Source organism: Aotus nancymaae, unplaced genomic scaffold (assembly GCF_030222135.1).
Source record: "Aotus nancymaae isolate 86718 unplaced genomic scaffold, 86718_ANA_hifiasm-v0.15.2.pri h1tg000025l, whole genome shotgun sequence".
NCBI classification, from domain to species: Eukaryota; Metazoa; Chordata; class Mammalia; order Primates; family Aotidae; genus Aotus; species Aotus nancymaae.
The window spans coordinates 38,097,270-38,117,642 of record NW_026988438.1 but is presented as its reverse complement, the minus strand read 5'-3'; the positions used below and the strand labels follow the sequence as shown (position 1 = coordinate 38,117,642).

The 20,373-nt window shown below is 48.6% G+C and overlaps 1 protein-coding gene across 1 annotated transcript in view; it reads right to left on the bottom strand.

The window, feature by feature from the left end:
- CDCA7L (cell division cycle associated 7 like) overlaps positions 1 to 12,415 on the bottom strand; it is a 206,420-nt gene extending 194,005 nt beyond the window's left edge. The window contains exon 1 of the mRNA XM_012447805.2: positions 12,344 to 12,415. The gene's annotated coding sequence lies outside the window, so the exon portion shown is untranslated. The remainder of the gene's footprint in view (positions 1 to 12,343) is intronic.
- Between the last annotated feature and the right edge of the window lie 7,958 nt (positions 12,416 to 20,373).

Genomic DNA, 20,373 nt, shown 5'->3' with positions numbered 1-20,373 from the left:
GTAGGACATACAACAAATCAGGTTACCTCCTTGCTAAGAAGAGTTACCTCAACACCATTGACACGCTCCCGTGCCAATAAGAACACGAGATGATTCGGTAAAACTTCAGCAATGCCAAGGTCTCACTGAGTGTTCCTGCCAACCACCAGAATGTAGGCACCATAGTTCTTGTAGCGGATTGGAAGCAGCAGAGGGTTCAATTAAAAAAGGGAATCATCCGAAACCGATGACTAATAATGTGGCAGTAATTGTAACATTTAAAAAATTGCCATCTATAATCAAAAATGCCTTTTAGGAGAGTGGATCCTAGGAGAATGGAAGGCTTTTTCTGCCAAGTTCTTAAGTGGACTTGGATATGCAGAGTTTGACCTGGAGCTAAACTTTGATGGAGGGGACAGAAGAAGCTGAAACTGGAAGAATTTGGTTTTGCTCCCAAGAGGAGCGGAGGCATTGGGTGAAAAGCTGGAGCTTACATTATAGACAAATGCCAAGGCATTTTTTTTGAAACAGGGATGTCCTGAATGCAGTATTAAGTTATGTCTGTTGCTATAGTAACAGGATAATATGAAATAGTGATTGATATTCATTCTTGACCCCAGAGGTTACAGAATGGTACAGGGGATAACAATGGATACAGGGCACTATAGAGAACAAAGCCCCCAGATTCTCCAGGTCCATCAAGGCTACCAGCATTGATATGGAACCTATGTGGACAATGAGCTAGCCTAGCAGGGTGACCAACTCTTGCCATGAGCAGTCACATCAAGATAGGCCCGTGGGCAGTAAGGGATTAACCTTGTCCAAGGGAAAGGTATGGTCCTTGCTAAACTCCTGGGAGTTAACTTCTGAGTCTTTGAAATGTTCTGCCTGGTAAGAGTGTCTTTGTTTATCTGGGAGTCTTGGGCCATAAAGTATCAGCTTAACTTCTAAGAGCTGGAGACTGAAATCAGCCACATGGGCTGTCAGCCATGCCTATGTGACTGGCCCCTAATAAAAACCTTCGATGTCAAGGCTTGGGTGAGCTGCCCTGGTTAGCAATGCTCTGTGCACGTGGCCACATGCCATTCCTGGAAGTGCTGCTCCAGGACTCCACTGGGAGAAGACAACCAGAAGCTCACGCCTGGTCTTTCCTGGACTCTGCCCTGAACACCTCTTCCTGTTATAGGAGTTATTAAGAGACTATTTTAGGCTGATAAAGAGGAAAAGGGATCCTTAGGAAGTTTTTGTTTCTTTTAAAGCAGTTACAGAAACATTTCTTGTCTAGCAGCAAAGTCCTGGTTCTTAGAGTCGGACAGACAACCTTTGACATGAAAATGCAGGCCATTAGAAACTGGGTCCACCCAAACATAGGGATTCCCATCGCTGTCCTCTTGCCCTTGGCTCCACATGTGCCTGGCAACAGAGCCAGATATGCAGAACATCATGGTATTTGCATATTAAAAGGCTGGAGTGGGAGGGCCAGTTTTTGCATATTAAAAGGCTGGAGTGGGAGGGCCAGTTTTTGCATATTAAAAGACTGGAGTGGGAGGGCCAGTTTTTTCACAGGCTAAGTAAGTGACATGCTTGGTCAGGCCAATTCCCTAAGCCCTATGGAAATCAGGCAACACCTCCTCCAGCCTCCTCATATAAGCAACCACTTTTCCACCACACAGGGGGTTTTCTCTTTGAACCCCCTGCCTCTGTCTCTATAGAGGGGAGCTGTTTTGTACTTCCTTTCTTCCCTCTTGCCTATTAAACTCTCCGCTCCTGAAAATCACTGCACGTGTGTCTATGTTGTTTTATCGGATTTGACTTGAGACGAAGAACCCTGGTGTTCCTCCAGTCATCGGAGCCAGATCATATCCTCTGCTTTTAATCTGTGTCCCCCCATTGTAACAATCCGTAACTACAAGTACAGCAACTCCTCTGAGTTCTGTGAATCCTTGTAGAGAATCATGGAAGCTGACGGTGGGGAGCCCCTGAAATGCAGCCTGTCTCTTCCTCCCAGCACATAAGCTCCGAGGAAAGAAAGGGTGGGAAGAACAGAGCAGCCCCACTCCTCTTGGTTTCGCAGGCCCAGATCGTGGGGACCCTGCCCTGCCCTGAAAGGGGTGATACTGAATCTAACAGTGAAGTTTCAAAAATATTGGAGGTGATGGATATCCCAATTACACTGCTTCAATCTTTACAAATCATATGAATGTGTTAAATTGTCACATACACTCCAAAATCTGTACATTATGTATCAACAAAACATTAAAGAACGAATTTTTATAACCAAAATCAGGCTGTTATAGTGAAAGCGGCTGGGAAGTAACTGAGCCTGAGCTGCGGGAAGAGCCAGCCTGATGCCTTCACCGGGCCCAGAGGGAGGAGTCACTGAAAACAAGTTTCTTTCGGTGCCCTACCATTTGAGATGCCTCAGTGAAGTCGGGCACATTATACTGTGAATCTACTCACCAAAGGACTTGTATGTTATGGTTTAATTATCATTTCTGATGGGAGTTAAGAGGGTTGAACCAGCATGTGACTAGACAGAGTATAAACTACAAGTAGTGCATGTGGACCCAAAAGGATCCCTAAACTATGCTAACTGAGCAGAAGCAGGACCCGGAACTATCTCAAGCTAGTAGTCAGATAGTTCAGTTCACATTGTGTTGGACAGATGTTGCAGTGTTTCCCTTAAACATTTACAATAGCTCAAAAGGCCACGGTGCATGGTTTGGGAACCGAGGCAGTAAACTAATGCTCAAAGGTTAGAAGTAACTTTCCATCGGAGCTTTGAAACTTTAAGAAGCACCTGAGTGATCTGGGGTCTTGTTTTCATGTGGATTCTAATTCAGTAGGTCTGCGGTAGAACGCCTGAAATGCTGTTTTTCTAACAAGCTCCTGAGCATGGAGGACGCCGCCAGCTCACAGAGCAGCAAGGCTTTACCAGATCTAGTCAGGAGAGGTGGGGCAGGTAACATCACAACAATCCAGGTCTCCAAAGCACTTCTCCACAACGACACTACTTCCCATATAATAAACCGTAGGGAGCATTCAAAAATTCTGTCAGCGGACTTTCAGTTCCCGTTTGGCATATAAAGAAGCTTGAAAGTTACCTCTTCCATCCCTATAGTAAGAGAAAAAGCTGAACAAACTGAAAACCAAGTCTTCACAGTCCACCGCAGGATTGAGGCAACAGGACAAGCTGCTGCCCTCCAACGTTAGAGAGACAAACAGGGAGATACGGAGAATCTCGACTTACCTGAGAGAGGCTCAGAAGCAGAAACCTCCTGCAGGACCGGGAAACGTTACCGTGTAATTGACGAACCGCTGCTGGGAACAGTTTTGAAAGTTAAAACTTCAGGTATCCTCCTACACTTCCCGTGTTTCCTCGGGGAGCCAAACCAGGTTCTCGCAACTAAGATTAGAGAGAATCCCGCAGCACTTCTGACAGGGGAAGGGGGAAGTTAGCCTCTCTTAAATACACCCAGAGCCTTCTCATCTTCTTAACAATGTTCCTCAGGAGAAAGTATTTAACCAGAGCCAGAAACTACTTAACTGGAACTAGAGGGGATGAGCATGAGACGGCAGGTGCCCTGGGAATTAGCAAAGATCTCAGAGAGGACTTGGGCTTTCTTCCCCAGTCTGTGGAGAGTGGTCCTGGCCGCATTTTTCCTCCCCAGTGTATGGCAGGGTGGTCCTGGCTACATTTTTCTTCCCCAGTCTGTGGCAGGGTGGTCATGGCTACATTTGACCTGCATAAAGATTACTCTCTTTACAAATGGGAGATGAGTGGGAGGGAGTCATCTCATTGGTCTCTAAAACCACAGAGCCCAGAGTGGTGGGATAAGGGCATAAATTCCCCATATGGGTCATGGGATGGGATGGGGGTAACAGGGGCCACTGCTTCCGGCCCCTGGGTCCCAGGCCCACGTATTCTACCTAAGGGGAATGCAGCACCACACAAATGCCTTTGCTTAGAATGTGCCCTGGGCCCCGGAGGAAGGCACCCCATCTTCACATGGTGTCGCCTTTGCGCTGGAACTTCAGCAGAGGTTTTGAAAGCCATTCCATTGCTTTGTCAGCGGGCAGCTGAGGAGTGGCGTGGTTTGCGCTATGACACGTGGATCTTCTCATACTGTGCCCACCTCCTTTGCTCCAGTGCGGTCTGATAATAGTGCTGGCTGAGGCCCCGTGGGTAGAAAACACAAATCCATGCCTGGAATATGAGTGTTCTGTCAGAATTAATCTCTGGCCTCCACAGGGTGCTAAGGGTTTAATGTAACTTGCCGCCACATGCTGGCTGGTCTCCTCAAGGGGCGGTGCCATGTTGGGGACTGAGCACTGGTCTCTCATCTGGGCAGGCTGGGTGTTTGGAGGTAGCAGGGTTCAGCCTGGGCGGGGGAGGGCACCCCATTGGGCTCATGCCCAGCCTCTGTATGCCACAACACCTCCTCCATTCCCGAACCAGCAGCACCTGCCCCGGGATGCCAAGACAGAGGCTGGCTAACACCAACTGGCTGTCATTTTCTCTAGCAGCCTCTTCTTGAGCGGCTCCTCTCTGCTGGGTGTGAATGTGTAATAAAAGATAGTCGCACTTTGTGCCAAGTTCCACGTGTCCACCCATATCCTTCTACTATCTTGCTGTCTCCATTGTTCCAACCTTTCTCCTTCCAGGCCCCTGACCAGCCAACCATTTGTGGTTGCCATGAATGCAACCATACTCTTATTGTGAGCCTGTCTTCTTTCCACATAAAGTGGAAAACCACGTGCACTTCTTCAAGCGCTTCCCACAAGGAGGATTTTTCATCGTCACTGTCCTTCAAGGCCACGCATGAACGGGGCTGTGAATGCTGTTACTGTCCATTTTCAGCTTGCTCTCACATACCAACCTGGCCCATCTGTAAAATCAGCTTGAACATCTTCCTCTTCTGCCAGCTGGTCACAGGGAGAGAGGGTGAGGTGAAGTGCTGGGGGACATGAGAGTTGGGCTACCTGCTCATTCGGCTTGTTTGAGCACTCAACCTGCTCTCGCACCATTGCCTGGTTATCTCCTTTAACCTTCGGATGGATCCTGCTGGGGTCACCCTACATTATGCTTGGTGGGTTGGACAGAATCCAGCTCATGATGGCCTGCTCTGGCCATATAACAGAACATCCCATGTGCCCCTTCTCAACCAAGTTTCAATAGCACACCAGGAGCTGTTTACTAGTAAAGAGAATTTAGTTATCTGCTGAAAATGTCATGAAAATGTCATGGCCATACTCCAGAACCGTGGGGATCTAAGTTTGGTTCTCCCAGTGGAGCTCACCATTAACACCACACAGCATCTTTTCCTACTATAGAAACCATAGGTTCTGGTGGGTGCTGCAGTCCCAACAATAGAGCTGTTTGCACCGCAGAAGCTGGATCTCTGCAGAGTTCCTTCCTGCTTTGAACCTCCCTCCAAGCTGGCAGCTGTCTGTGTTCTCCAAGACATGGTTTGGAGCGGTAACCATAGTTATGGAAGCTATTGTCTCCAGAACTCCAAGGGTCCAACCAGGGTTCTTTCTAGTAATCAGAGGCTCAACATGCAATAGTTCATTCTTTATTTTGGAGAGGAAGTTGTAGAAATCCCAGACCAATGGGCCTTTAACATTTTCTGATGTGGTGGACCTGAGTCTTCCTAGCAAAGGTGCCATATCTGGTCCAGTCCCTACAACTGGGGCCACTGTTTGGTTGAGTGTGTGGCATCCCGCTGTTATCTTCAGGATTTGTTTGTTGTAGGGACCAGAACTACGCCTTTCAAAATTTTAAGAGCGGCAATAATTTCTACTATTTCCCCCAGGATGCAAAATTGTCTTTGATTTGCTGTCTTGGCCAGGGTGGGCTATAGTTTTAGATGTTTCCATTGGTTTTCCCCAGTGCAATAACTCTTGTCACAGAGGCCAAAGCACCAACGTGGGGCTTGTGCTCATTATTAAGAATGGTGATTCCACTGTGCAGCCATAGAAAGGAATGAGATCATGTCCTTTGCAGGGACATGGATGAAGCTGGAAGCCATCATCCTCAGCAGACTAACACAGGAACAGAAAACCAAACACCACATGTTCTCACTCATAAGTGGGAGTTGAACAATGAGAAGACATGGGCTCAGGGAGGGGAACATCACACACTGGGGCCTGTCAGGGGGTGGGAGGTGAGAGGAGGGAGAGCATTAAGACAAATAGCTAATGTACGCAGCGCTTAAAACCTAGATGATAGGGCTGGGCATGGCGGCTCACACCTGTAATCCCAACACTTTGGAAGGCCGAGGTGAGCGGATCACAAGGTCAGGAGTTCGAGACCAGCCTGACCAACATGGTAAAACCCCACCTCTACTAAAAACACAAAAAAATTTAGCCGGGCATGGTGGCAGGTGCCTGTAATCCTAGCTCCTTGGAAGACTGAGGCAGAAGAATAGCTTGAACCTGGGAGGTGGAGTTTGCAGTGAGCCAAGACTGCATCATTTCATTCCAGCCTGGCCAATAGAGTGAGACTCCGTCTCAAAAGAAAGAATCCTAGACAATGGGTTGATAGGTACATCAAACCACCATGGCACACGTACACCTATGTAACAAACCTACATATTCTGCACTTGTATCCGGAACTTAAAGTTAAAAAAAAAAAGAGGATGGTGATTCCAATCACATATTCAACAATGAGAAAAATGACTACCCCGTGGGTCCACAGACCCAGTGGATCTACTGTGAGCCAGCCCTGGGCCAGAACTCCATTGGTTACCTGCCCCCATATCCCGCCTCTAAGTGGGGCTCAGGATGAAGCTCTGGGTCTTTGCCCCTCAGTGCCAACTTGGACCCTGCATCTAACAGTCCTTGCCACGTTTAGGTGTTCCCCTGCCCCCAGTGTATGCTGACCTGCGTGAATGGCAGTAAACCTCTTTGAGGAAAGACTGTGGAATCGTTATCATGTGTGCTTGACTTGTCAGAGGGTCTTTATCCTGGGAACTCGGCCTCTCCGTCAATGAGTTTGAAAATGTGTTCGGGTCTAGCAACTGGGTAGAGGATGAGGACCTTTTCATTGAAACGACTGCCCTTAGCCATCTCTGATTTCGTTTGGTTGTACATGTTGGGCAATGCCTTTGATAGCTGTCCATTCATTCTGTCCCTAGGGTTCCTGTGTCTTGTCACCCATCTGCACTAATGTTCAGACTCTGCTGTCACTGTGTTAGTAACCACCTAGCTTTTGTGACGATTGACCACAACCACCTTTCTCATTGTTTGGGGCACCTTTTGGCCTCACTGTTGTTTGTGAATTCAGTTTTGTAATGTTATATTTTATCATTATCCCTTCACTGTGCAGGACGGCCCCAACACCAGTGCATTCTTCATCGCTTGGTGAAAGGTGTATTCTTCAGGCCCTCCTCCAAAGCAGTCTTCCAGGGGGTTCTGGACTGAAAGTGGACCCACTGCAGCATCCACAGGCGGATGCTTCTTCATGCCAAGGAGCTCCAAAGATTGCCAGCAAACCACCAAAAATCTCCATTAGTTTTCCAGGGCTGATGTTACAAACCACCACAAAGTAGGTGGCTCATACAGCAGATCGTATCGTCTTGCAACTCTGGAGGCTAAAAGTCTGAGATGAAGGTGTCAGAGCCTGGCTCCTTCTGAGAGCTCTGAGTGAAGGGTCTGCTCTGGGCCTCTGGTCTGTGGACGGTGGTCTTCTCCCTGTGTCTTCACAGCATCGTCCCTCTATGCGTCTCTCTGAATTTTCCCTTCTTAAAAGGACACCAGTCATATTGGATTAGGAACCCTACTTAGCTCCGGGATGACCTCACCTTTACTTCACTTATTACATCTGCAATGGCCCTGTTTCCAAATAAGATTACATTCTGAGGTGCTGTGGGTTAGGACTTCCACATATGGATTTTGGAGGACACAATTCACACACAGCAATACGTATGGCAGCAACAATTATTAAGCGCCCTTTATAAATTAATGACTTCAAAAGAAGAGCTCCTGAATCCCAGTTTTGGGACACAGAGAACATTACCCCAGTGGCAGAGGCCTGCACACCCCGCATTCTGTGCTACGGGACACACGGGCAAGCCTCCAGCTGCTCGGAGGATGGACCTGCGTTGGTGACATCTGTAGACGTAGAAGGAAGTACAGGGAAGACGAGAGCAGGAAATGACGAGTGAACGTTGACGAGCTGTGATTTTTTTTAGGGTTTTAAAACGTGCTTTCTTAATCTTGTCTTCATCTTATACTGTCTTCAGTATGTTGCCTCAAGCACAGAAATGTGGGAAAGTACTGCACTGACGGTCTGATGAAAAGCTTGGACTGCGGCTTTCCTCAGCTGGTGTGTGGTCATCATTGGCCTCTCGCTGTCTTCTTAAAGTCTCACTTTAGCTCCTGCCAATCAGACAGTCTCAAAGCCCAGTGTCGGGCAGTTTGAATCTGAGTCAAGCAGTCATCATAGCGGTTGGGCTTGGTCTGGAATCTCTGAATAGAAATTTTGCAGATTAACCTTTTTCAGCAGAGCAGAGGTGGCTGGGCACCCTTGCGAGCATGAGAACCACCAGATGGCGCTCCATGCTCAAGAAGGAAAGGACCTGCGTTGCTTCCAGCGCCCGGTGTGTCCTTCAGAACTTGAGGGCATGATATTCTTGGGGACCCACAAAAGTGTTTTCATTTCTTTTAAAATAAAAAAAAAATGAATACAATACTCCTGGATTTCTGCTAATGCAATCATTATGCTTTCATACACATACTTTAAAAAAAGTATGTGTGTGTGTGTGTGTGTGGAGGAAGGGGCTCAGGGAGTCAAAGTGCCTAGGGCCCAGGAAAGTCATAATGGGGACCTGGCCTGGTTGTTTTTCTGTATCATTTGTGAAATGTGGATCAAAAGTGTCAGTGAATTTCATGTCAGGTCCTGGCGTGTCTCTCTTTGTGGACATCTTTCAACTGCATGCATTCATGTATTTAACTCAATAGGTCCATTCTCAGTCCTTTTTTTTTTGAGACAAGGTATCTCTCTGTTGCCCAGGCTTGAGTGCAGTGGCATGATCTCAGCTCATTGCAACCTTTGCCTCCCAGGCTCAGCTGATCCTCCCAACTCAGCCTCCCAAGTAGCTGGGACTACAGGTATGTGCTACGACACCCAGTTAATTTGTTGTTGTTGTTTTTGGGGGTTTTTTTGTCTTTTTTTTTTTTTTTTTTTTAAGTAGAGACAGGGTTTCAGCATGTTGGCCAGCCAGCCTGGTCTCAAAACTCCTGACCTCCGGTGATCCACCCGCCTCAGCCTCCCAAAGTGCTGGGATTACAGGCGTGAGCCACTGCACCCGGCCTCACATGTCCTTTCGATTCTACTTCCTAAATGTCTCCCCAGCCTGTCACCTTCTCTGTAAATCCACTGTGGCCACCTTCATTCAGGACAGTGGTACCTTCCTCTTGGACTTTCACAATAGCTTTTTTTTGGGCCTTTTGTTTCCAGCCTTGTCTCCAACATATATCCAGTGTGATCTTCTAAAAATCAAATCTGCTCATGTCAGTTTTTTGCTTTAAAACATTTCAGTTCATCTGTCCTCTAAGTGACTGACTCATCCTGATATGCCTGAGACTTTCCAGGTTTTAGTACCGGAAGGTCTGTGTCCCAGGAAACCCTTTAGTCTCAGGCAAACCAGGATGGGTGGTCAACATATAAAATAATCCCATGATGAACACGAGAAATCCGAGGCTCAGAGAAGTTATAAAAACGTAGCTGAGCTCACAAAACTAATTAGGGGTGGGACCTGGCTGTGTCCTCAGAAAATCCGTGCTCTGTCCATCATGTCATGCTGCCTGTTCATGGGCAAGGACTGGTCTTATTTCACTTTGTATCTTCATGCCTGCCACGATCCCTGGCGTATTTGATGAATGCATGAATACGTAATCAAACATTTATTTCATGGTGAGCCGGTGAACCAACTAAGCCCTGGCCCCTCCCACCCTGTGATTCTGCATAGTCACAGAATGTTAGGAAGTCCGACTCAGAGATGATGACTTGCCCAAGGTCACAGTGGCAGAAAGATGGTAGATCGGGAGCAGAACCCATGTTTCCTGACTCCTGCTCCAGGAATCTTTCAATTGGAGCTCTTCATGTAATGAACCAAGGGGCAGAGGAAATCATGAGAGAACACTGGGCTCTTAAAACATCTAGCTGAAGACATGAAAGCAGCTCTGAAATGCCAGCATTTGCACTGCTAAAAACCCCTAAGATTGGGAACTTATTTTCTTAAGGGGAAAGAATAATATGGTCAAAAAGGGGTGATTTTCACATTAGGAGGGTTTTGTACGGCAGCAAGAAATGCAGGAACTGACACATTTGTCACCCAGGAGGATGCTTTTTTTTCTGTGTGAATCCTCCCCACTCCCACCTCAGCCCACCCCACAGCAGTCAAGCTTTGGGTCCAAACCAATCTGGCATCTCCAAAAGGGAAGCACTGTCTGGAGACAAAGTGGCCAGGCACTGCCGGCCAGAGAAGGGACAATGCCCCACACCCACTGCCTGCCTGCTCTGAAATGCCCATTTATCTCCATTTTTATCGACATCTCTTGGCTTCCAGGCCCTATTTGTGCTTTGTCCTTGGTCCTTGTTGACCTATTTGATTCGGAGGGGAAGCTCAGCCGCAGGCAAATGGGCATTTTAACGCACAATGGAAAACACGGGTTCCCCTAGTGCCAGGGGCCGCTCCCAGAATCTTGACCCCGACCTTTTCAGCAGAGTGTAGCCAGGCACTCCACCCAGCCCAAAGGACAAAAGGGCCCCAGGGCACACACTGGGGCCAAGAAAAGGAACTGAATGGTGAAATGCTGCTGACTTTTCCTTCTGGATCTGGCTTTGAGACTCTTATATGGAAAAGAAGGGTGGAGAAGAGGCGGAAACAAAGCTTAGTCTTTGTCTGATTCAGTCTTTGTGCTCTCCCTGCCTACTCCTCTGGCAGGCCATGGAGGCCACACTGGGCACACCTGGGCACGTTCCAGGTGCTTCTAAAGGGCTGGGGAAGCAAGGCTGCTCAGTTGTTGTGAGAATCTGGGAAATTCTCAGTCCTCATGGGTTCTGTGAGCAGTCAAAGTGATCAGCCCTGAAGGGATGGTCAGGGTGACAGTGAAGAGGCTTGATTAATTGACAGGTGAGCAGATGATGGGATTCTCAGCAGCCCTAATCAGTGAGAGTGTTGCTTCTGAGCACAGCTCGGCTAATGTCCCACACTGTCCCTGAGCCTCAAGGAAGAATGGGCTGATGGTGGTCCCAGGCCTCCTAGACCAAGTGTAGATGGCATAGACCTCTGGCATGGTTGACTTGGAAAATGTTCTGGGAATGTGAACTTGGACTTATCTTAGCAATATGTGCTCAGGAATGTGATGGAATTGCTGCCAGTTCCTGGGACAGGCAGACACCCGAACCCTGGGAGGCATCTGAAGGGACCTCCCTGACACCCCCACCAGCTCCATGGGCTCCACACTCAATCAAGCAGGTCATCGGTGATTTCTGCCTTCTGGGGCCCGGAAGCCCAGCAGGCAGGGTTTGCTCTGTGATGTGACAATGCTGCTGAGTTTCCTGTCACTCACCGTAGCACCTCTGGGTGTAAACTGTAAGGCCGGTTGTCTTGCTGGAGCCAAATGGACACGTCACCCTTCTCTCTCCGCGCCTGAAAACTACGTCACCATTCTGAGCGCATTACTCAGCATTTGCCCTCTCCACGCAGGCTCCCCGTACCCATTTCCGCATTCCAATCTCAGTCCTGCACCTGCCGAAATTTTGAAAAAGCCCGCCAAAGACCTGCCCTATGGCAGCTTGCCCCGTACGTCCTCGTCCAGACCCTTGCAAGTGCCCAGTCCTTTCATAACCAATGAAACTACCTCCACTTTGTTTCCCCTGCAGCCGATCAAATACCTCCACTCCCTATAAAACCCCACGCCCCAAGAAGAGAAGCGCCACTTCTCTGGCCCCTCCTGTCGGACCGCAGAACCTCACCCAGGAGCCAATTAAATTTCTTTGTTCCAATAACTGGCCTCAGTTGCCTCATTCGAACCTCAGTTGCTTCATTCAAACCTCACATAAACAGCGTCTTTCCTGGGTCTCTGCCAGCACCACAAAGGTACCTACCTGGTTCTGGTTTTGCTATGAACGCTGATAAATAAACGGTAAAGAAGACAGCCCGTACTTGAGGTGTATTGGGAGGTGGGGAGGAGGCCAACTAGTCCATAGGCTCTGACTCAGTTGGGTGGGAAAACCCAAGTGTTAAGAGGGCGCTTGGTTGTTGTGGGGGGCGGGATTCCAGTGTAGGCTAGAGGGGCCAGTGCAGGTTTCCCGGGAGTGCTGAGACCTGGGGCATGAAGAATAGTTACTTACGTGAGGAGGAGAGAGGAGATCCAGGTCTGAAAGCCCACATCCACTGCACCAGAAGCTCCACCCGTTCCGGAACCACACTTCCTGGACTAGCTCTGGACTGTATATCCGTGTTTAGCACAGCGACTCCTAGTTCTCACAAGTTCCCGCTTGATACTTGGCTGTTGAACAAATCAGCTCAAAGACCTGGAGGCGAGTGCCTGGATATTTTAGCTGTGCTAGAGTGGAGCTAAGGTGTGGGTGTGAAGCAGGGACAGGCAGCAGAAGCCGGAGGTGAGGCTGGAGAAGGACAGTGGCTGGGAAGCTGCATTTGGGCACCTGCACTGTCTCCTGAGGGCCAGGGGCGGGAGTGGAGGAAGACTGGAGACCTGCCTCTCCTTTCCCTGCCTGCATTCTCTTCATTTCCTTAGGAGTCAACAGACCTGTGCAAACCTCAACTTTCCCTGGTTCGGCTCCTTTTCCATCGTCTTGATTTCTGTATTTTAAAAAACAAGGCTGCATTCTATTGTAGGAGAACAATAATCTACTGGACCACGTCCTGGTAAGGCAGAGCTGCAAAGACATGGCCTGGTCACTGTGACACGGGCTTGCAACAGTGCCCCATTGTGCCATGTGATTGAACCCAGCCCTTCAAGAACAGGCGTTTCTGACCTAAACTCTGTACAGCATCACCATATCCCCAGCAGATGTCGCTAACGTCTCACATTTCGGTCAGGCCAGCAGCAAGCACCTCAGTCAACAAATATTTATTAAGCAGCGAACGTGCATCGTGCGCCAGGCTGAGCACTTTGTAAATAAAAATTCCTGGGGCAGGAAGAAGAGTTACTTAAACGAGGAACAGAGAGGAGAGCCAGGTAAGTTTTTGATGACAAAAGAAGGTAACATATAAAAATAAGGGACTGTCTGGAAAGCTCTTTCCCACTGAGGTGGAAGTTTGTTTCTGGCTGTGCAATGTGAAATTGGAATTGAGTATCTGGGACCACCCTGAAGCTTCTTTCAAAGGCCTATTATTGCATGTCTTTTAGACAGATTTTATTTCAGCTTGGCTAACTGAAGACTCCAGAATCTCTAATGGCAGAATCATATTCCTGCATTTCTTCTGGGAAGGAAATTCCGAATGAGCAGGCGGCATTAACAAAACCGTGAAGTCAAAGTTGAAACTATGGTCGCTAGAGGAAGAGTGTCGAGACCCCGTGAGGTGGCTGCCCCGAGATGGTTTGCTGCCCAAGGGGGTGGTGTCTATTTGGCTGGACTTGAAGAGGTTCTATGCGTCGAAGTTGCTCCACATGGCCATGCTGAGAATGCTTGGGGCTTGGACCTGGAGGTCTGAAGCATCATTATTTAGCAAGTATTCATCCAGCACAACACCCCAGCTCATAGAAGGCTTTGACTCTGGTGAAATCCCAGCTGTGATGAGGTAGACTTTGTACAGACTTGGTACAAAGGGACTGTTTGGTTCCGATCCAAGTCTAACGGCCATTGCAAACCAAATATGTCCTGAATTGAGTTCCTGATATTCTCCTTCAAACCTGCCACCTCCAACGTCTTTCTCATTCCAATTAGTTGCAATTCCAGTGTTTCAGTTGGTCAAACCAAAAATCTTGTGGTCAACGCTTAACTGTTCTCTTTCTCCATATCTAATTTATCAGCAAACACTACCATATTTTTCTTCCTAAATATTCCATACTCTAATGTCATATCACCGCATGCCACCAGCTGGGGGAAGTCACCATTGTATTTGCTTGCATTATTGCGATAAGCTCTCTGATTTCTCTACTTCCGCCTTTGCCCATATTTGGTCTGAAATTCATTAGCCAGAGTGATCATGTCCTTCTCTGCTTAAAATCTTCCAGTGGTTTCTTATCTGGCTTAAGGTAAACGTCAAGGCTCCACATGATCTGACCCCCGTTATCTCTGACCTCCTCCACTTCTCCTCCTTTCCTGACTGACTCCAGCCGCACCAGGATCCTCATTGGTTCCTGAACTCCAAGGGGCACGCTCGGCACCTCTGAACTTGATGTTCCCTCTGCCCAGAATGCTTTTTCCCCAGGGTTTTGTGCGGGTGGTTCCCTCACATCCTTCAGGTCTTCCCAGCAAAGCTACGTGAGTTTCTCAGGGCTGCTGCAGCAAAATGCCACAAGCTGGGTGGCTCAGACAACAGAAATGTATTGCTTTGTAGTTCTGGAGGCTGGAAGTCTGAGATCAAGGTGCTGGCAGGGTCTGTTGCTTTTGAGGGCTGTGAAGGAAACGTCGGCTCCAGGTACTGCCCTCCATCTCCCACCCCCAGCGTGATGGACACCTTCACGTTCACATGGGTGTTCTCCCTGCCTGTGTCTGTCTCCAAATTTCCCTGTTAGGAGAACACCAGTCACACTGGATTCAGGTCCACCCTAAAATCTTGTTTTCAGATGATTACCTCTGCAAAGATCCTATTCCAAAAAAGGTCATATTCTGAGGTATTAGGGATTAGGACTTTAAATATTAAACTCTAGGAGGACATAGTTCAACTCATAATAAAGACCTTCCCTGGTTACCCTACTTCAAATCCCATGAAGCCTGCCTAGCATTCCCTAACTCCCTTCCAAGCCTTAGCTTTTTGCTCTTGAGAGCCTTATTACCATCGAATGTGCTGCTACGTGTTACTTACCTGTTTTGTTTATGGTCTATCTTTTCCCTTGGATCAAAGCTCCATGAAGAAGGGCTCTTTGTTCATGGTTGTTTTCCCATCACCTAGAATAGTACCTGACACTCAGTAGATGAGCAGTACCTAGAACAGAAGATGGAGCTGATGAGGGCTGATGCAGACTAATGTCAGTGAGCTAATACTAGCATGTAGAGAGAGGTGGAGGGGAAGTCAGCTATTGATTGATTTAAGGAAGAAAAACACCATGCAAGCATAATATAGGGCCCAGGGTGAACCATGCCTTTTTTGGGCCTCTCCTGATTTTTCACTTACAAAGGGGACTTCATCTCAACCCAGGGCTCAGAGTGCAGGCTCTCTGCCCTTTCGCTTGCAGACTGAGTTCTGAATGAAACCAGAGAAAATTTCCCCCAAGCACAGAGCACACCACGGAGCACTGTTCTTCTCAGGCTCTTGTTAGAAATGATGACACTTCCGTGGGGCAGACTGGCAGCCCAAGGCTTGGAAGAGGGGCTGCTGTTCAGGGGTTCCTGGCCTGGAGTCTCCGCAGAGGGGCAGCAGGGAAAGGAATGGGGTGGCGCCTAGCAAGAGCACTTCGCCCAGTCCTCAGAGAAGTTGTGGCCCAAGGTCTAGTCAGCATTGTTGCTTGCTGTGTTAGCAATGTTACTAATAACACAAATACTAACAGGAATATCATCCCAACTTGGCAAGCTACAGCCAGACATCTTTATTCAGATAAATCAGCCAATACTCAGGGAGCCGTTGCTTCATCCTGGCATTGTGCAAGCCATGAGGGGATTCCAAAAGGAAATCTCTCATATTCGTATTGCACGTTAGCATGAACGAAGAACTCATACGTGCATTGTCCATTTCATTCTCACAACTGCCCTGTGATAGAGATGTTCTATTATCTTGTTTGACAAGAAGGGGAGTGAGGATCAGAGAAGTCAAATGACTTACCCACAGCCATGTATAGTCAATGACGGAGGAAAAATGTGGGTACACATCTTCTGGCATGCATCCTGTATTAATAACAATAACAGGCCAGGTATGGTGGTTCGTGCCTGTAATCCCAGCAGTTTAGGAGACTGAGGCTGGAGGATTGCTTGAGCCCAGGAGTTTGAGACCAGCCTGAGCAACACAATGAGACTTCATCTCTCTTATATATTATATAAGCCCAGTGTGGTGGTGCTCACCTGTAGTCCAAGCTACTCAGGAGGCTGAAGCAAGAGGATCCCTTGAGTCCATGAGTTCAAGGCTGCAGTGAGGTACAATCACACTGCTGAACTCCACTCTGGGTGACAGAGTGAGACCTTGTCTTTACACACACACACAGACACACACATTAATCGGGTGTGAACTATGTACCAGGCATTGTATTTAGCACTTTATATGCACTTTCTCATTTTACATTTTGTACAATCTTGTGAGGTAGGGAGCATTTTATGAGATGCAGAAACAGCAGCCAAGAGCAGGGCAGAAACTTCCGTCAGTTCTCCCAGCTCTTGATAATGGAAGGTGGTTCCTGAAAGAGAGCAGCAGGTGCAACCAGCTGCAGGGATTCAGATAAGATGGGTGGGGGGGGGGGGGTTGGTGTCAGATGGGTTGTCCGGGAGGGCTTCAGAGTGCACCAGTCCTTGTTTGGTAGGTAGAGAAGGAGTTCTGGGCACACTGTGTTGAGTGAGCAGAGAAGGGATGGGCCAGACCTGAGAGCTGGGGCCTGGCAGGGAGGCTGGGAGATGAGGCAGGATGGGGCTGGACGGCGGGAGGCCAGGAGAGGAGCCAGGCAGACCCAGTCCCTACTATTGGGGGGCAGTAGCCAGCTTGGCGCTTGGAAGCAGGCCCTGATGCATTGATTCCAGAGGCTTTTCTGTTTGTTTATTGCAGGCATTCATCCCTGGTAGGACTGTGGAGTCAGCAGTGGGCACAGGACAGGGAAGGGGTGAGGTGTTTCTTTCCAGCATCCTCCCAAGGCCTTTTCCCTTCCAGCTTCTGAGGCCTAGCCCAGGTCAACTGAATACAAAGGAGCATGAACAGTTCTTATTTCCTACATTACTCAAGTCACTTAAAAAAAAAAAAACCAACCCACCAAAAAACTAATTAGTTCTGGCCACTACAGGTCTGTGCCAGCTTCCCTAACTGCCATGAGCTGAGAGGATCTCAAAGGTCTCCTCATGTGGCTGTCATGCGATTACTGGATTGCCCTTGTAATCATCTCTGCTGGTTGATTTCAGGTCTGTTTGCACATCTCTGACAGGGAAGAGCTCATTGTCCTAAAGGCAATTCTGGTGGCCTGGGCTTCTCTAGTTAGGGCCAACACACAAACACACACACAGAGTTACACACAGTTATATATGCATCCTTATCAGTCTGGCTTTAAGATTTACCACCTTGAAAGGGACTTGAGAGTTGAGACACCACAGCCCTATTACTGTGGAACTTGGGAAGGGCAAGGTGTGGTGCTGACACCCGTAATCCCAGCACTTTGGGAGGCTGAGGTGGGAGGATTGCTTGAGCACAGGAGTTTGTGACCAGACTAGGCAACGTGGCAAGACCTCATTTCTACAAAAAACACAGAAAATCAGCCAGACGTGGTGGTACACACCTGTAGTCCCAGCTACTTAGGCAGCTGAGGTGGGAAGATCACCTGAGCCTGGGGAGGTTGAGTTTGGAATGAGCTATGAGCTGTGACCACATCACTGCACTTCAGCCTAAGTGAGAGAGTGAGACCCTGTCTCAAAACAAACAAACAAACAAACAAAAAACAGAAAAAGAATTTGGGCAGCTTTTGCCACTGCCTCAAGGCTTCCAGGTGGGCTAATTGCTTTAACTGCTTTTGAGACGTCAATCTCTTTGCCATTTTAAGTTGTTGTTGTTTTTTTGGTCGGGACTCCCAGAACAAGGTGACCAGTAGAGGGATTTTCTCAGGAAGTGATGATTTTCACTCAAGCTGGGAACTTTCACACAACTTGGGAACTTCCAAATGTCTGTGAGCAAGAGGGGCCTTCCAGAGAGGCGCATACCACTTCCCATGATGGCATTTCAGGTGAGCCAGCCTCCGAGGCTGGGACTGTTGTTCAGGGTCTTCCAGAGAGAGGAAAAGTCCAACCAGGAGAGCTTGGCATTTCCACCTGCCCGCTTCCAGGTTGAAAACCTGGGAATGCAGGAGCCACCCAGAGATAATGGGGTGAATCCACAACTGGGGAGCTTGTTCTTTTAGGGGAAAACTTCCAGGCCTGTCGGATCTTCTGCATGGTGTGGCTGTAGCAGAAAATACTGGTGACATGTATGGTTAGAAGGGGGCTTGCTTTACCCTGGCGCACAAGTGTCACGTGAGGAGAATCCGCAAGTTCCTTAATTCCAGGCTTGGGGGAGAGCCGTAGACTCAGAAGGTGGCTGCAGTTTTCTATGGGACTGCTGTGGTGAGCAGTGACGACCCGGTGGCAGAAATGCCCGCAAAGCTAACCCTAGGGTACTGTCTGAATTCCCAACCCTTGGAAGACTCCCCTGCTTAGGATAAGGATGCATGATTAGACCCACAGTAGGGCCAAAACACAGGCTGAGTTTCTCCTGGGCACTGACTCACCACAAGAGAAACAAAATAAACAAATGCGCGACTGAACCCAGCTCTGAGTCTGACTGGATCAGGGATCTGAGCGCAGCCCCCAGGAGCCCTGCACTAGCTCGGTCCTCAGGACGCCACTTGCTGCCCAGTAAGTCCATCCTGCTCCTTAGGTGCTGGGAACGGGAACTGCTGTGGCTCTGTTTAGGCAAGAGAAATTCCTGCTGCCTTCGGTAACAGGAGTATTTCAGCAAAGAACATCAGCAAGTCTAAAGCTTTAGGAATCTCATTTGTTTAAAGTAGTGAATGAAGAGCAAAGACACAAGTTGCCTGTGGGGTATTCAGAAGACCTCAGACAAAAAACCTCATATGCAGCCTCAGGCCTTGAGTAGGATTCTGTCGCTAGTGCACCAGGGACAGGACCAGAAGTTTCATTTTGAGTTTTGCTAACAAGAACAGGCTTCTGAGTCCACGGCAGCCCTGGTTCATCTTCCCAGCACCGGCTATCCCACTCAAAACGGAAGAATATCCTATTGCATCCTAAGCAATGGGCGTTTCCCGTTCTTTCCTAGTCCCTTCTGAAGCTGGAGCCTTGGGCGTCCCATTCTCCCTTCATCTCCTGGGTTCTCCAGGTTCCAGAAGGACCCTGTGGGGTCAGCCCCTGCAGATGAAGTGATTTAGGGATCAGGACTTCTCTCTGCTTCCAGTGGCTGCCTGAGACACAATATCCTTGTGTTTTCTCTCCCCATTTCCCCTTGTTTCACAAAAGTGCTACTTCCTGGTGATTAAAAACCCAAGAAAATTGTCTTCAAGTCTTCCTTCCCATTTCTCATAAAAAGGCAAGCCCTTTGCATGGATGTGTGACAACAGGTGGCTTCATCCACGAAGTGAGGAAAAGGGCAATTTGCCAAGGAAAGACTGTCCCGAGGGACTGTATTAGTCAGCTGAGGCTACATTCCACTGAGTAAGAAACCACTCCCAGACCTCAGAGATTTCTAGTGATGATGTCTGATTTCTCCCTCAAGTTATGTGTCGTTCACAAGCCGGGGCTCTGCTCCATGTTTCCCGTGATCCAGGACCCAGGCTGATGGGGGGCCTTCATCTGGAGCAGTGCAGGTCTCTCAGCAGAGCAGACATGGCAGGCGCAGGCTACCTCGTAAAGCTTCCACAGACATGTCTCCCCAGCTTTCACTGGACAGAGCAAGACGCTTGGCCACTCCTGGGTTCAACAAGGTGAGGTTTATAATCCCCCTGTAAGTCACTGACATGACTTCTGAGTTCCAAGCATGCCAAAGGCCAAACCTGACCTCGATGGGCAAGATGTACAAACTTCCTGTTTATACAGAGAGAAGACGCTGCACAGTCACACAGTCTCTGCTAGTGTATACACCGCCTGTCACCCCACTGTCCAGAGCATCCTTATTACCCCGGTGCTGCGCCATCTACCCACTATCCGGACCTCTATCCTGGGCCCCGGCTATCACCGTTGGGCTTGGAGCTGCATTCAATATCTGGACTGGTGAGGGACAGTTCCTGGTCCTGCTCAAGTGGGGTGAGGCAATGCTAGTGGCTGCCGGATTCCCTAAATCTCAGACTCTGAGGACACTGATGCCATTTTCAAAACAGGGTGTATAGCTTCCGCAGTAACCCAACAGCAGGATAAGCGACTTAGGCTTCTCTGGGCTGCCTGAGAACCTCTTCACCTACTTGTAGCTCTTTCAGCGAGCAAATGACTTCTGAGTTCCAAACCCCTGAGCATCATATGTTGCCAGAACAGAGCCATTTAATCCACACGCGTCACAGAGAAAGCAAGAAACGAAGAGGCATGAA